Source organism: Chiloscyllium punctatum, chromosome 8 (assembly GCF_047496795.1).
Source record: "Chiloscyllium punctatum isolate Juve2018m chromosome 8, sChiPun1.3, whole genome shotgun sequence".
Taxonomy (NCBI): Eukaryota; Metazoa; Chordata; class Chondrichthyes; order Orectolobiformes; family Hemiscylliidae; genus Chiloscyllium; species Chiloscyllium punctatum.
The window spans coordinates 39,462,736-39,477,454 of record NC_092746.1 but is presented as its reverse complement, the minus strand read 5'-3'; the positions used below and the strand labels follow the sequence as shown (position 1 = coordinate 39,477,454).

General features: G+C 42.1%; 1 long non-coding RNA gene across 1 annotated transcript in view; it reads left to right on the top strand.

Annotated features, from left to right (window-relative positions):
- LOC140480483 (uncharacterized) overlaps window positions 1–14,719 on the top strand; it is a 106,953-nt gene that overhangs the window by 11,344 nt on the left and 80,890 nt on the right. The window lies entirely within an intron of this gene.

Below are 14,719 nucleotides of genomic sequence, written 5' to 3'. Positions count from 1 at the left end.
TCCAGTGACTGCTGTACAGTCTGCAGGTGAACACCCTCCAAGAGGCAGAGTGAATAAATCTGCAAATACTGACCTCACTGTCATCTTTTTTACAGCTCTTAGAAGCCTAGCAGAGGTGCAGACAAAAGATTGTTGCAGGCCATTATCATCAAAATGTGTCACCTACTGGAGCAGGATTTGTACTCCGAAGGCCTAGGTAGCCATCTGAATCTGGTGACCATCAAGATTACAGCTGCCATGAATTTTAATACCTGTAGTTAATTTCAAAGAATAATTGAGTCAAAGATGCACTTGGAATGAGATTGAAGTCCTTTGTCTCCCCTTCTCCTTGCCATTGATACTGAGCACCTATGGCTCGACTAGTGGATTACATGTACACACACATTGACTGTAGAACCTGGGTTTTTGTGGCATTACTCAGTCTGTCCATTGAGGCAACTAGATATTGGAATGCTTGAGCGAGCACCATACTGGTAACATTGGTGGATTTCTTCATCCTTCAATCTAATTTAATGACTGCATCTCACAAACTTGCCCGTTGTTCCTGTTCCCCTCTGTGCATGTAGACAAAGCTAGCAATGGCTTAGATGAGGAGATCAGGTGTGCCTGGTGCTGAGCTAATAATGATTTAGGTATAGTTTTATAGATTAAAAAATTAACGAAGTGAGGACAATTTCACCGAGCAATAGTGGAGTAGAGGTGTTGATGGTGCTTGGTGTGGTTGACCATGTCAGGTGCTCCAGCAGTAGTGAGAAGATGAGGAAGGACCTGCATCATGATTTTAGTCATAAACGGTGACTTTTATGACTGAGATTCGCGGCTTGTCAGTGCTATGGTAGTGTGGAAACCTGATTTGAAGACATTCAAGTACACATTTATGCCGAAAATCGACGTGTTTTAGAAGCTGCAACATATTCAAGGACTTGGTGAAGCAAAAATAAATTGGAAGTAAATTGCCAGTTTACAAGGACAAGTGATTGCTGTTCAAACCTACACACAATACACCACTTTGAAGCAGTTATTGTCATCCAAAAACTTTACATAATGAATTATCTCTCCTTAAGTAATTTTCTGCTGTGTGTATAAAAGAGAATCATATTAGTAGTTATGTTGGAAGTGTCATAAACAGTTTTTTCCTTTAGTATTTTCCTGACAAACTATGTATATAGCAGATGCAGGGCTTTCTGTTAAGTGTTTAGACATTTTCATTTTCTGTTATCTGTGTATTTCAGCATCTCAGATGAATTAAGAGAGAGACAATTCATAGAATCCCTACAATTCGGCCCAACAAATCCACACCAACCCTCCGAAGAGTAACCCACCCAGACCCATTCCCCCTACCCTATATTTACTCCTGACTAATGTATCTTACCTTCACAACCCTGAACGCCATGGCCAATTTAGCATGGCCAACTGACCTAACCTGCACATCTTTGGATAGTGGAAGGAAACCGGAGCACCTAGAGGAAACCCACACAGACACAGGAAGAATGTGCAAACTCCACACAGACAGTTGCCTGAGGCTGGAATCAAACTTGGGTCCCTGATGCCGTGAGGCAGCAGTGCTAACCACTGAGCCACCGTGCTGCCCAAAGCAAACTTGGATTAGTTTTGGTTACAACAATTGTCACAATATTTAATGAATTGTTAGGACCTTAGAAAATGCGGAATGCAGTACTTACAAATTATTGTTTCATTATCCGTTCTAAGATCTACTGTCTTGGTGAGAAAAGTTCAATATCCTTATTACACCAGCCCTGTATTTTCTAATAATTTCCACAAAACCATTAGCTATTTTGGAAGACATTTGATTTTCTAGTGTCTGATTGGAGTAATACAAGATTTTGGTGTGGTATGGTGACACAATGGTTAGTACTGCTGACTCTCAGCACCAGGGACCAAGGTTGAATTCCAGCCTCGGGTGACTGTGTGGAGTTTGCATATTCTCACCGTGTCTGTGTGGGTTTCCAACAGGTGCTCTGGTTTCCTCCTAGAGTCCAAAGATGTGCAGGTTAGGTGGATTGGCCATGCTATATTGCCCCTTAGTATCCAGGGATGTGCAGGCTAGGTGGGTTAGATAAAGTAAAAGAAGAGTTACGGAGACAGGGTGGGGGCTGGGTCTTGGTCGGATGCTCTTTGGAGGATCAGTGGCCAAAATGGTCACCAATAGGCCAAATGGCCTCTTTCTATACTATAGGGATTCTATGAAGATGTCAAGTTGGAACAGGTTTACTGTAATAAGTTAACTAAAAGCGATATTCATCAGTTGCAGACCAATCGCCTTCAGGAAAAAAATCCTCAAATGACTTTAACATAACTAATATTCCCACTTCAGTTATACTTTATCCTCATAGAAACCAAGCAATTCTTCATCCCCAGTGGCTACTTCCATTTTCTTTCTCACTGAAGTAATTTCTAATCCAGAATTGACTCACACTGTGAGGGTTACATTCCTTCTTTCCTTTAATTCCTCAAAAACCTAATTTCTTTAATTTGAGTGAAAACATACATACATGTTCTGTGCAGTGAACAACAGCATTTTCTCTACTTCAGATAAAAGACCAGCTGGCTCGATCTTATTCTCTCTCTATTGATTAGTTTCTTGCAAAATCACTCACATCTGTGAGGTTCAGTGATATCTTTGTAGTGATTTGTTCCAGGTTTTCCAAAGAATAAAAGTACAGTACAGCACAGCACAGGAACAGGCCCTTTAGCCCACAAGATGACACCGACAGCTTAAAAACCTTTTGCCTCTATGTGGTCCATATCCCTCTATCCCCTGCCTATTTATATATCTGTCAAGATGCCTCTTAAATGTTGTCATTTATCTACCTCCACCAGAGGCAGTGCATTCCAGGAACTTACTATTCTTTGTTTAAAAAGCTTGCCTCTCACATCTCCACTCAACCCATACCCTTTTATCTTAAACCTATGTCCCTTAGTAATTGACATTTCTCCCCCGGGAGAAAGAAAACTTTGACTATCCATTCCATCCATACCTCTCATAATCTTGCAAACTTCTATTGCTCCACATCCTTCAACATTCAAGTGAAAACCACCCAAGTTTTTTTCCCATCTCTCCTCAAAGCTATTACCTTAAAAACCAGGCAACTGGTAAGCAGTTTCTGAATCCTCTCCAAAGCCTTCACATCCTTCTGCTAGTATGGAGACCAGATCCAGACACAATATTCCAAATATGGCCTAACTAAATTTCTATACAGCTGCAACAAGACTTGCCAATTTTTATATGTTGTTCCCCGTGCAATGAAGGCAAGCAAGCTTTATGTCTTCTTGACCACCTTATCCACTTGTGTTGCCACATCCAGTGAACTGTGGGCCTGTATACCTTGATTTCTCTGTATGTTGATGCTACCAAAGGTTCTGCCATCTACTGTATACTTCTATCCTACATTACCCCTTCCAAAATGCATCATCTCGCATTTGTCCAGATAGACCTCCATTTCTCATTTCTCTGCCCAAGTCTCCAACCTATCCATATCCCGTTGTATCCTCTGCCAATCCTCCTCACTATCCGCAGCTCCCCCAATCTTTGTGTTATCTGCAAACCTACTAAGCAGACCACCTACATTCTCCCCCAAATTGTTTATGTATAATTCAAAAACAGGGGTGCCATCACTGATCCCTGCAGAACACCATTGATCACAGATTTCCAGTCAGAATGATACCATTCCACTGCTACTCTGTCTTCTATGACCAAGTCAGATTTGTAGCCATTTCACCAGGTCACCATGGATTTCATGTGACTTTATCTTTTGTACCAGCCTGCCATGAGGGACCTTGTTAAAGGCTTTGCTAAAGTCCTTATGGACAACATCTAGCTTCCTGGCCTCATCAATCATCTTTGAGTTCCTCAAAAAACTCAATCAAGTTTGAGAGACATGACCTTCCCTGCATAAACCCATGCTATCTATTGTTAATAAGTCCATATTTTCCCAAATATGAATAAATCCTATCTCTAAGAATCTTCTCCAATAATTTCCCAACCATTGACATAAGGTTCTCTGGACTGTAATTTCCTGGATTATTCTGTTGCACATTTTAAACAAAGGAACACCATTGTCTATTCTCCAGTCATTTGGCATCTGTCCTGTGATTAAAGAGGATACAAAGATCTTTTATTAATGCCCCAGCAATTTCCTCACCTGCTTCCCTCAGCATTCTGGGGTAAGTCCCATTAGGCCCTTAATGCTTTTCAAAACACCTAATGTCTCCTTTTTTCTTTAATATTGACCTGCCCAGAATATCAGCATACCCCTCCAGAAACTCAACATCCACCATATCCTACTCCTTCATGAATACTGATGCAACGTATTCATTAAGGACCTCACTGACTTCCTTTGGCTCCATGCGTAAATTCCCTATGTCCTTAAGTGGCTACCCTCTTGCTCCTTCTTTATGGATAAACCATCTCAGGATTTTCTGTTACCCTGTTTGCCAGAGACATTCCACAGTCCCTTTTAGCCCTCCTAATTCCTGGTTTGAATACTTTTCTGCTATCTCTATTCTTTGAGGGCTCTGACTATCATCAGTTTCCTAAAACTTACATATGCTTCCTTTTCGACTAAGCTCTCAATTCATCTTGTCCTCCAAGATTCCTGAATCTTACTATCGTTATCATTCATTTTCACAGGAACATTTTGAGCCTGAACTCTAACTAACTGTCCATTACAAGCTTCCCACATGCCAGATGTAGATTTACTCTCAAACAGCTGCCCCAAGTTTTCATTCCCCTGTTCCTGCCTAATATTGTAGCAGTTAGCCTTCCTCCAATTTAATACTTCACCTGAGGACTACTCTTAGCTGTATCCATAAGTAACTTAAAACTTACACAACTATGGTCACTTTTCCTGAAATGCTCCCTCACTGAAACTTTAACCTCACGGTCGGACTCATTCCTCAATACCTGATCCAGTACAGCCCTTCCCTAGTTGGACTAGTTATATATTGTTTCAAAAAAAAAAAAAACATCCTGCAAACACCTGACAAATGCTGCCCCATCCAAGCTCCTAGCTGTAATTGAGTCCCAGTCAATATAAGGGATTACAACTAATTTCTCTGGACACTTTTCTTCCTGAAACTCATCTCCATAGCAATAGCAACATGAATGAAATAGGCTCATATCCTGATAGGTAAAAACAATGACTGCAGATGCTGAAAACCAAATACTGGATTAGTGGTGCTGGAAGAGCACAGCAGTTCAGGCAGCATCCAACGAGCAGCGAAATCGGCGTTTCGGGCAAAAGCCCTTCCATATCCTGATAGAAATGCCATTTGATGGTCCCCAGATTCTCAAATACATTGTCACTTGGAGTTAAGTTGATAGCTTTTTTGTAATTGTTAATAAAACCTGAAATTTCTAAATTTCTCCATGAGACTGGAAACAAGCAGGCTAGTCATAGTCAGCACAGATAGGAGAGTGAAAATGATGTTTGGTATGCTTGCCTGTATTGATCAGTACACAGAGTATAGGAGTTGAGAGTTAATGTTGCGGCTGTACAGGACATTGGTTAGGCCACTTTTGGAATATTGTGTGTAATTCTGGTCTCCTTCCTATAGGAAGGATGTTGTAACTTTTTCACGCAGAGAATGTTGCATGTATGGATTGAGCTCGCAGAGGTGGTATTCGGGGTTGGTGCAATTACAACATTTAAAAGGCATGTAGATGGGTATATGAATAGGAGTGGTTTAGAGGGATATAGGCCAAGTGCTGGCAAAAATGACTACATTAAATTAGAATAGCTGGTCAGCAGGGATGATTTGGACTGAAGGGTCTGTTTCCATGCTGTATATCTGACTAACTCACCTCCTGATTCCTCAAAAAGGTAAAAACAATGACTGCAGATGCTGGAAACCAGATTCTGGATTAGTGGTGCTGGAAGGGCACAGCAGTTCAGGCAGCATCCAAGGAGCAGTGAAATCGACGTTTCGGGCAAAAGCCCAAGGCTTTTGCCCGAAACGTCGATTTCGTTGCTCCTTGGATGCTGCTTGAACTGCTGTGCTCTTCCAGTACCACTAATCCAGATACTGATTCCTCAAAGCCTGTCCACCATCTACAAACCACAAGTCAGGGGAGTGTGATGGAATACTGCCCACTTGTCTGGATGGATGCAGTTCCAACAACATTCAAAAAGCTTGACATCATTCAGGACAAAGCAGTCCACTTGATTGGCACCATATCCACAAACATACATTCCTTCCACCACTGACACTCAGTAACAGCAGTGTGTATAATTGACTAGAATAGCAAAGGTTTAAGTGTTTGTAAGTTTTTTTCCACTGAAGGTATGGTACACTGAAGATCTCCAACCTTCAGCGGAGAACGCCACGATAATAGATGCCAGTGTTCAGTTTGATTAACCTCATGTGATGTTAAGAAACAAGTGAGTTCAGTGGACACCAAAGACAATTAGCATGACAACAGGCTGTAGATAATGCTGAAGATCTGCTCAAATGAGCTCAACACTCCTTAACCAAACTCTTCTCTTATCGTCATGATAGTGACATTTACCTAACCAGAAAAAAGAATGCCTTCATATGACCCACCTTCAAAAATCAGGTTAAATCTATTCTGACCGTTTACTGTCATAACAGTCTTCTTCAGTAATCAATAAATTTAGAAATGAATTATCAATACTGCTATCAAACATAACCTACTCAACATATTAAAAAGTCATTGGTGTTTAGATTAGATTAGATTACTTAGTATGGAAACAGGCCCTTCGGCCCAACAAGTCCACACCGCCCCGCCGAAGCGCAACCCACCCATACCCCTACATTTACCCCATACCTAACACTACAGGCAATTTAGCATGGCCAATTCACCTGTTTAGGTATGGACATGAGAACCACTCATGTCCATACCTCTTTGCAGCCAGCTCACTGATGAATAGCTCTGTTGAGAACACCCATAATAATGCAGCAAGACATGTTAACCTATAGCCAGATCTGATTAGCATTCTGCATTGGGTTGGCAATTAGCAAATAAAATGAATCTCACATAGGTGCCAGGAAATGGCCATTTCAAACAAAAGAAAGTCAGGTTCTTTCATCTTGACTCCTTCACCTAATCAACATCACTGAGACCCCAATCATCAGCAACATGAGTGAACACAAGCTTAACTAATTCAGAAATAGCAGCACAAAGACTATAATGGCAGGATATAGGCTGGGTAATCTATCATTGTACCTCATCTTTTGATGACTCAAACCATGTTTACCATCAGTATGTATTGACCTCAATTGTGAGAGTTCTCAACAAGATCTAGCTTGATAGAGCATAATCTTTAAAAGAACAGAAATGCACAGAAGAACCAAATGTGGGAAAATAAATGGTAGGTTTCCAGGATTGAACTGAAATGCCACAAAACCTGAACAAACTTTCACATCTTCACAAGAATTGAAGCAAGCCAAGAAAAACAAACAAACAGTCTTCCACCACGATTGCCACGATCTCAAGGTTTTAACTACAGATCTGAAAGCTGCATCCCCTACCAGCAGACAACTGAAACACAATTAACATTTGATTCAATCGATCCTTATTTTCTGACATACATCAATCAATAATCAACTGTTTAATAAATTCACGTGCTGATATTCGTTAAGCATAGACTTGCAGAACAATTTTAAAGGAGGATGTATTTCTCAAACGAATACCTTTTCAAACCAAGAGGAATCGCAAAAAAATTTGCAAATATATTAATGTAATAACACATCGTCAGATGTAGAATTCAGTCTATCATCCCCTTCTACCTAATGGGAAATCTATGCAGTGAGAAGGTAAATTATTCTACTCCTATGACTACACATCCACTACTGTTTCATATTATTGGTAACATATGAAAGGAAAGATACATTGAAGTAGTGCCAAAACCTTCAACTACTACTAAACATTAGTGGCTGTGGGAGATACTCCGCTTCAACTTTCTGATGAATCCCCAAAAGCTTTATGAATTCAAAGCAAATTGAAGAGCAAAATCTGATAGGAAGTTGTTACACTGAGTCATTAGTAGGTTAAAAAAAAAGGCTATTTTGCCATTTTCCTGAGTACAATGCAGGTAGCGATTGATACCTATGAGTCAATGAGAATTAAATACAGCGAGAAAATCCAAAACAAAATTTACCACCCTTTCCATTCTTTTCTTGTTTCACAAAGTAGTTAGCTGTATAAATAAGACTTTTAGATCTGTAACGTAGCTGTATTCAAGGGGACTTGGAGTTAGCTCTCTTCCTGAAGTTAGTTAGATTTGTTGAAGACTCATTCTTCCCTGTTCATACCATCTCATTCTTCCTGATGTTCAAGGTCTGGTGCTGTAGTGCATGCTTTTTCTTGTGGTAACTTTTTTCCCATGTTAGACAAAGGCACAGATGTTAGGAATTTATCTTTGCATCTGTTAGGGGAAAGATCAAAAATAATATAATCCTACTCATTGAAGACTGTACTGTAGTCAACACTATTATCCCCTTGAAATTGATTACTAAACTTCATAATCTCAGACTAAGCCCCACTCTCTGCAACTGGATCCTTAGTTTCCTGACCCACAGACCACAATCAGTGAAGATAATGGACAATATTTCACCCTCATTAACACTCAACATTGGACCCCCCTCCTCCCCGCCCCCCGCGTGTGTACTCAGCCCCCTACTGTACTCACTGTATACCCATGGCTGTGTCACCAAATACGAGACTATAATGTTATTTACAAGTTCACTGATGACACTACCATAGTCAGTTGAATCTCAGATGGCGACAAAGACTATAGACGGAAGGTGGAAGACCTGGAAAAATGGTGCATTGAGAACAACTAGCTCTCAATGCTGGCAAAACCAAGGAACTCATTATTGACTTTTGGTGGGATGTTACTCATGCCCCCTGACACATTAACAGCGCAGAAGTGGAACGAGTGGAGAGTGTCAAGCTCCTGGGAGTGGTTATCCACAACAAGCTTTCTTGGACTCTTCATGTGGACGCACTGGTTACAAAGGCCCAACAAAGTCTCTTCTTCCTCAGGCAGCTGAGGAAATTTGGCATGACAGCGAATACCCTTGTCATCTTTTATAGGTGCACCACTGAGAGCATTCTGAACGGAGGTATCCCTACCTGGTATGGCAACTGTACCATTCAAGATTGGAAATGATTACAGAGTGTGTTGAATTCAGCCTGGACAATCACAAAGGCCAATTTCCCAGCTGCAGAATCCATCTACCAAGCCTGCTGTCAAGGAAAGGCTGCCAGCATTCTCAAGGATCCATCCCACACTGGCAATGTTTTTCGACAACCTCTACCACTGGGGAGAAGGCACAGAAGCCTGAACACACACACCAGCTGGTTTCAAAACGGTTTCTGCTGTTGTTAGAATACTGATTTGGACTCACAAACTCTTAACATTCGCCAGTTACTGTGTTTTTGTTTTTGCTGCTGTTTACCTATTACTTACTTATCTATGCTAATTGTGGGCGGGACGGTGGCACAGTGGTTAGCACTGCTGCCTCACAGCGCCAGAGATTCGGGTTCAATTCCCGACTCAGGCGACTCTGTGTGGAGTTTGCACGTTCTCCCAGTGTCTGCGTGGGTTTCCTCCGGGTGCTTCGGTTTCCTCCCACACTCCAAAGATGTGCAGGTCAGGTGAATTGGCCATGCTACATTGCCCGTAGTGTTAGGTAAGGGGTAGATGTAGGGTGGGTTGCGCTTCGGCGGGTGTGGTGTGGACTTGTTGGGCCGAAGGGCCTGTTTCCACACTGTAAGTAATCCAATCAAAATGATCTGCCTATGTTGCTAGCAAGACAAAGCTTTTCACTGTGCCTCAGTACTTGTGACAATAAATTCAATTCAATTCAATGATGAAGAGCTACAAAGGGACACCCAGATAATCAGACAGAATAGAACATACCTGGCATCCACTTTGAATATTTTCACTGCTGGCACTAAACTTTTATACCACTAGTTTTATTTCAACAGCTCATTGTCTGCAATCAGTTGCAGAGCAAGAAGAAAGTAACAAGTAACTGAATTCATATCCTTTCAATGCAGCCAATCCCCAGCTATCAATCTTTATGGAGTAGTTCTGTTTCTGCAGGAGCAATCTCTTGCATCTTTCTAGCCAGATATGCTTTAGTGGGATATGTGAGTCAATGCTGGAAAACTGCAGACCTTTAGGCCAAATAATCAGAGCAGCCATCATTGAATATTTAACTGCTATTAGCAGAATTTTACCATTTTCAGCCAAAGTGAGTGAAATTCATGATGCCCAGGTTGCCAAGCTCAGAGCAACTATTCCCATGAAAAATTCTGTACTTTATCTCATTATGTATGACATCAGGTTCTTGGGTACCTTTCTCATGGACTGGTGTGGCTGGAGAGGTGAAGGTGCTTGCCACTGCTAGGACCTTCCAGCTTTTGCACCTCTGATGTCATATTTAAAAGCCAGCTGCACACTAGTTCAGATGCTGCAAGTCAGGAACTACCCCTCACTTTGTGGTTCTCCAGCCTCAGCCTTCATCACAAGGCTCAGATGGAAGGTAAGTTCACTCCCTGATTTGCAGACAGAGACTTGGAAGGATTGGTGTACAGGTTGGTGAGAAGCCAAGAGTCAGTTCCTAGCTGACCATCATAGAAAGCCATGCCACCAGACCAGGATAACTGGACACAAACTGCAGCCCAGCTCAGTGCTGTGTCACAAGTGAAGCCAGATGCCCACCAGTGTTGGAAGAAGGTCAATGACTTGCTGTCTGTAAGGCTAAGTACCACCATCTTCTTTCTGCTATCTCAAAATACAGGGTTACCATTCGCTCTTGCTCTGCCACTACACACACATCCCAAGGTTCATCATTGTATGTATCATGTCCACTCAAAGGCTCCCTCCCAGCTCATCCTCCCAACCTTCCCAACCTTCTTCACTTCCTATTCACTCATTGGTATTACCTTACTACCTCACCAATTTATACATCACCACTAACTACACTCTTTCCATCATACAATAGGATAAAGGGAGGAATAGAGTAAGAAAACTAGCCCACCACACCAACCTTCCTACCCTGAAATGGATGCCTCCACAGGCCTCTGAATGACAGACATGTAAAGGCTGGATTTTTTGCATTTAACATTGGAGTTCATTTCAATCAGTTGGTTGATGGCTGATTTGCAATGCAGTGATGCCATCAGTGTGGGTTTCATTCCCATACTGGCTCAGGTCATCATGAAGATCCTACCTTCTCAAGCTCAACTCTCTCCTGAGTTATGGTGACCTTCAGGTTAAACTACCATGAAGAGAGAGCAGCCCTCTGGGATGAGGGTGAGTTACCTCCTTTTGACCTGTAAAGCTGACAATGGCCCATTTCCCAGAAAAGGTAAGAGGTAGGCACCTAGTCCAGGAGTCTTTTATGGATATACTCATTTCAAACAGGTATGCTGTTTTGGAAAATGTAGGGTGTGATGGATTATCAGGGGAACATAGCATGAACAGCCAAGTTTCTGGTATGGAGACTGGCTCTAGTGCAATGAGGGGTATGTCGGGTTCCAAGAGATCAATTGCGTTAGGGCATTTTATAGTTCGAGGTACAGACAAATGTTTCAGTGGCCAGCAATGAAAAAGCAGAATGGTGTATTGCTTTCCTGGTGCCAGGGTCAAGGATGTCTCAGAGAGGGTGCTGAATGTTCTCATGGGGGAAGAGGAACCAGCAAGAGGTCATTGTCCACATTGGAACCAATGATATAGGAAGGAAAAAGATTGAGATTCTGAAGAGAGATTACAGAGAGTTAGGCAGAAATTTAAAAAAGGAGGTCCTCGAGAGTAGTAATATCTGGATTACTCCTGGTGCTACGAGCTAATAAGGGCAGGAATAGGAGAATAGAGCAGATGAATGCATGGCTGAGGTGGTGGTGTATGGGGGAAGGATTCACATTTTTGGATCATTGGTAGAAATGACCTGTACAAGAAAGACGGATTGCACCTAAATTGGAAGGGGACTAATATACTGGCAGGAAGATTTGTTAGACCTGCTCGGGAGGATTTAAACTAGCAAGGTTGGGGGATGGAACCCAGGGAGATAATGAGGAAAGTGATCGATCTGAGATGGATACAATCTGAGATGGGTAAGCTGAGAACAGAAGTGAGTCAAACAGTCAGGGCAGGCAGGGACAAGGTAGGACTAATAAATTAAACAGCATTTATTTCAATGCAAGGGGCCTACCAGGGAAGGCAGATGAACTCAGGGCATGGTTAGGAACATGGGACTGGGATATCATAGCAATTACAGAAACATGGCTCAGGGATGGGCAGGACTGGCAGCTTAATGTTCCAGGATACAAATGCTATAGGAAGGATAGAAGGGGAGGCAAGAGAGGAGGGGCAGTGGCCTTTTGATAAGGGATAGCATTACAGCTGTGCCGAGGGAGGATATTCCTGGAAATACATCCAGGGAAGTTATTTGGGTGGAACTGCGAAATAAGAAAGGGATGATCACCTTATTGGGATTGTATTATAGACACCCAATAGTCAGAGGGAAATTGAGAAACAAACGTGCAAGGAGATCTCAGATACCTGTAAGAATAATAGGATGATTATAGTAAGGGATTTTAACTTTCCAAACATAGACTGGGACTGCCATAGTGTTAAAGGTTTAGATGGAGAGGAATTTGTTAAGTGTGTACAAGAGAATTTTCTGATTCAGTATGTGGACATACCTACAAGAGAAGCAAAGCTTGACTTACTCTTGGGAAATAAGGCAGGGCAGGTGACTGAGATATCAGTGGGGGAGCACTTTGGAGCCAGTGACCATAATTCTATTCAATTTAAAAATAATGTTGGAAAAGGATAGACCAGATCTAAAAGTTGAAGCTCTAAATTGGAGAAAGGCCAATTTTGACGGTATTAGGCAAGAACGTTCCAAAGCTGATTGGGGGCAGATGTTCGCAGGTAAAAGGATGGCTGGAAAATGGGAAGCCTTCAGAAATGAGATAATGAGAATCCAGAGAAAGTATATTCCTGTCAGGGTGAAAGGGAAGGCTGGTAGGTATAGGGAATGCTGGATGACTAAAGAAATTGAGGGTTTGGTTAAGAAAAAGAAGGAAGCATATGTAAGGTATAGACAGGATAGATCGAACGAATACTTTTAAGAGTATAAAGGAAGTAGGAGTTTATTTATGAGGGAAATCAGGAGGGTAAAAAGGAGACATGAGATAACTTTGGCAAATAGAATTAAAGAGAATCCAAAGGGTTTTTACAAATATATTAAGGACAAAAGGGTAACAAGGGAGAGAATAGGGCCCCTCAAAGATCAGCAAGGCTGCCTTTGTGTGGAACCGCAGAAAATGGGGGAGATACTAAATGAGCATTTTGCATCAGTATTTACTGTGGAAAATAGAGAAAATAGACTATATAGAGAAATAGATGGTGACATCTTGCAAAATGTCCAGATTACAGAGGAGGAAGTGCTGGATGTCTTGAAACGGGTAAAAGGTGGATAAATCCCCAGGACCTGATCAAGTGTACCAGAGAGCTCTGTGGGAAGCTCAGGAAGTGATTGCTGGGCCTCTTGTGGAGATATTTGTATCATCGATAGTCACAGGTGAGGTTGGCTAACGTGGTGCCACTGTTTAAGTAGTGTGGTAAGGACAAGCCAGGGACCTATAGATCAGTGAGCCTGGCGTCAGTGTTAGGCAAGTTGTTGGAGGGAATCCTGAGGGACAGGATGTACATGTATTTGGAAAGGCAAGGACTGATTAGGGATAGTCAACATGGTTTCATGCGTGGGAAATCATGTCTCACAAACCTGATTGAGGTTTTTGAGGAAGTAACAAAGAGGATTGATAAGGGCAGAGCAGTAGATGCGATCTTATATGAACTTCAGTAAGGCGTTCAACAAGGTTCCCCGTGGGAGACTGATTAGCAAGGTTAGATCTCAAGGAATACAGGGAGAACTAGCAACTTGGAAACAGAACTGGCTCAAAGATAGAAGACGACAGAGGGTGGCGGTGGAGGGTTGCTTTTCAGATTGGAGGCCTCTGACCAGTGGTGTGCCACAAGGACTGGTGCTGGGTCCTCTACTTTTTGTCATTTACATAAATGATTTGGATGCGAGCATAAGAGATACAGTTAGTAAGTTTGCAGATGATACCAAATTTGGAGGTGTAGTGGACAGCGAAAAGGGTTACCTCAGATTACAACAGGATCTGGACCAGATGAGCCAATGGGCTGAGGAGTGGCAGATGGAGTTTAATTCAGATAAATGCAAGGTGCTGCATTTTGGGAAAGCAAATCTTAGCAGGACTTATACATTTAATGGTAAGGTCGTAGGGAGTTACTGAACAAAGAGACCTTGAAGTGCAGGTTCATAGCTCCTTGAAAGTGGGGTCACAGGTAGATAAGATAGTGAAGGTGGCGTTTGGTATCCTTTCCTTTATTGGTCAGAGTATTGAGTACAGGAGTTGGGAGGTCATGTTGCAGCAGTACAGGACATTGGTTAGGCCACTGTTGGAATATTGCGTCCAATTCTGGTCTCCTACCTATTGGAAAGATATTGTGAAACTTGAAAGGGTTCAGAAAAGATTTACAAGGATGTTGCCAGGGTTGGAGGATTTGAGCTACAGGGAGAGGCTGAACAGGCTGGGGCTGTTTTCCCTGGAGCATTGGAGGCTGAGGGTTAACCTTATAGAGGTTTACAAAATTATGAGGGGCATGGATAGGGTAAATAGGCAAAGTCT